Source organism: Sarcophilus harrisii, chromosome 3, assembly GCF_902635505.1.
Source record: "Sarcophilus harrisii chromosome 3, mSarHar1.11, whole genome shotgun sequence".
Classification (NCBI taxonomy): Eukaryota; Metazoa; Chordata; class Mammalia; order Dasyuromorphia; family Dasyuridae; genus Sarcophilus; species Sarcophilus harrisii.
Genome location: NC_045428.1, coordinates 116715973 through 116719425, shown reverse-complemented (window position 1 = coordinate 116719425; position 3453 = coordinate 116715973).

The window sequence follows — 3453 nt, the reverse complement described above, 5'->3', positions numbered from 1 at the left end:
TAATACTTTTATCCAACTACAAAAAATACCTTATTTTATTCACATGTCATATAATCTGCAGAATATTTAAAAATAAAAGATAATAGCAGGATAGTGACTTGTCACAGGACATTGTCTATCTGAATTCTACAAAACAGGAGGAGAAGAAAAATATGAGTTGAGTAACTCCACTTTTCCTTTATCATCTGCCATAATAATACTATTTACTCTGAACAGATGTTCTACCCATTCCTTGATCTTAGCTTAAAATCAGTTTAACTTCATTCTGAGCTTTGATGTTTTTGCTCTTGAATCTATCTTACCTATGTCTTTTTTTAGATCTAAATTGATTGGAGAATGCCTTGAATAAAGAAGAGAGATTTATAAAGATACATGAAACAAGGTAACATAACTACAATGCGTGGATTAAAACAAAATACTGTACTGTTTTCAAAACAATCTTTTAAATTTTCACTAACATTTTTTTAGTACTTACTGTGTGCAGGGTATTGTGCAGAAAGGGTTATAGTGAAGAATAAAGGAAGCTTCACCTCTGCTTTCACGGAATTTAGGGATATATCCATATATACAAGTAACCATAATACAAAATTGGATAGATTTGCAGCACATTCTAAAGCATTCTAAGGCACCTCCCTTAGGCACAAAGCTAGTGCTGTATCTATGGAAAAACGAAGAGCTATACTAAGTCTTGGGAAAAGAGAGGTCATGGAGGCTGGTATGTTGTATTCCATAAGGCACTTATGTGTCTGATATGGTAAGTATTGAATTGTGCTTTCTAGCAGCTCTCAAGATATTTTGACAGTTGATCACCTATCCTCAAAAGACAATGGACTGAATCCTAGCAGCATTTATGTGATTTTGTATGAGCAAGATTCCTATTTTGGGTATTTTAATTGCTTCTCCTGAGGAACCCTATGAAAGTAAAATGTTGTCTTTTATGAGGTTTTCCCAGGGCACTAAATCTTAAAATAATCAATACTATATATGTTAACTAGTCTCAGTATGTCTGTAGTAAGTATGAATTATTAGATGCCTGCTTAGTCTGGCCTATTTTTCTTTCAGCTATCACTCACCATTTATCTATCCATATATATTATCTAGATGTTTTACAGGAATATCTCTGCTTACATAAATAAATTATGTGGCAGGTGGCAAAGACTGGCTGTGATTGCAGGGCTCTCCTGTGTATTATATTTAACAATATAACATACGATTGAGGGGAATGAGGTAGAAAGTGGACTGACTGCCTTGGGCCCTCTCTATGGTAGTTTATTACTAGAAACACCAAAAGCACTTTCTTTTGCAACGGTTTCACCTATAATACCACTCCATCATGTAGGAAAGCATTTTGAAAAACAAAAATCACAAAAAAGTAATGCATTATTATTTAATCCAGTATCATCGACTCTTGAAGTTGGAACATCAGAAGCCATCTAGCCTAATGCCTTTTACAATACCCCTGAGAATCTGTCATCTAACCATTGATAGAAGAATTCTAATGGGGAGGGGTACAGAGATGCTACTACCTGCTGAGATAGCACACTGAACTTTGCGATAACTAATTCTAAGGAAGTTTTTTATTAAAGCAAAACTAAATTTTTCCTTATTATTCCTACTTTTGCTCTTTGGAGACAAAATAGTTAAATTTCTCTGCCATATAACAGTTCTTCAAATTCTTGAAGGCAGTGCCATACTTCCTTTACATGTTCTCTTCTCTAAATTCACTCCTAGATCCCTAAATTCATTTTTAAATGAAAAAATGTCTTAGTTCCTTATAATCCCAGTTTCTATCCTCTAAATGCCCTCTGTCAATCAATGTCCTTTCTAAAATGTGCTAACCAGAACTTAATACAATATTATAGATGACATAATGTCCAGTGTAGGTTACAGTAGATTACAGCACTGATAGTCTACCTAATTTTGCACTCAATGTCTATTTCAAATCATATTAGGTTTTTCAATTGCCTGCTCATAATGTTGACTCATATTGAGCTTGCAATTCACTAAAATTCCCACACTGAGGAATTGCAACCTCTTCATCATATCTTACCATCTTATTCTTATAAAATTAATATTTTGTACCCAAGTATAACACTTTACATTTATCGCAATTACTTTTTATCTTCCTACATCTAGCCCAGTATTCTAACTTGATAAGAATTTATTTTGATCCATAATGCATTATCTATGTTGGCTATTCCTTCTAGTTTGTGTCAGCTCATAATTGATGAACATGTCATTTCTGTATTCCATAAATGGCAAAAAAAATTAAGTAGCATAGAACCAAAGGCAGATACCTGGAACATTCCAAATTGATATAGAAATTTTAGTGACTACACATGATTTTAAAGCTTTTCCAAATCTACTTAACTATATGATTGCTTAGCTCAAACATGTGGCAATGTGGCCCACAATAGTTTAATCTAACCAGATTAAAATATAATTGGGAACAATTTAACAATATGCATACAGTTCAGGAGAACATAAGTAATGTGTGGCTTTCTATGTTCATATGTGGCCCATAGGGATATTTATGTATGGTCTAGTGGCCCCTTTCTATTTTAGTTTGCTACTAGTTATAATTCACTATCTTGTCTGCAAGAGAACTATAACAGACATTTTCAAATGTTTTATTGATATTTAGGGAAATTATGTCTACAGAATTCCTCTAATCAACCAATATAGCAACCTAGCAAAAAAGGAAAATGGTGTTAACCTGACATAATCTCTTGTTGATGAATCTCATCCTGATTCTTTATGATTATCCATTGGGTAGTTAGGTGGTGCAATGGATAAAGTCAGGAAGACTTATCTTCCCGAGTTCAAATAGAGTTTTAGGTAATTACTAGTTAGGTGTCTCTGAGAAAGTGACTTAATCCTGTTTGCTTTAGTTCCTCATCTCTAAAATAAACTGAAAAAAGAAATGCCAAACTATCTTTGCCAAAAAAAAAACCCAAAAATAAAAACCTGAATGGGGTTTAATCGTATATTTTAAAGACTTTATGGTTATAAAACCAACTAGATAGTAGAATAGACTTTTTTGCTAGACCAAATTAACCCATAAAAGTCACCCCAAAGGGTGATTATATTTCATATATGTATCAGTTACATATCTGAATGTATCCACAAACCAGAAACATGAAAGAATGCTGTCAAAGAAAAATCCTTATGAATTAACACTAGAGAATATAAATCCTTAAGTTTCTATTTTAATATGCCTATCATACCAAACTTAATGTAGGGACACACAAAACGAGTCAAGGTTTTGTAACTTAGATTGAATTTGTATTCCACTCCTGTTGCAGAGAATATATAACCACAAGATATAGATACTCATTTTTGCCTAATCATATGAGGAGTAAGGAGGGGCTGAAAGTATGTTATCTTTTATCTGGGGCAGCTCCTGGGTTGGGAATTCCCAAAGCTTCAGAGAATTCTGTCTAAAACATACTC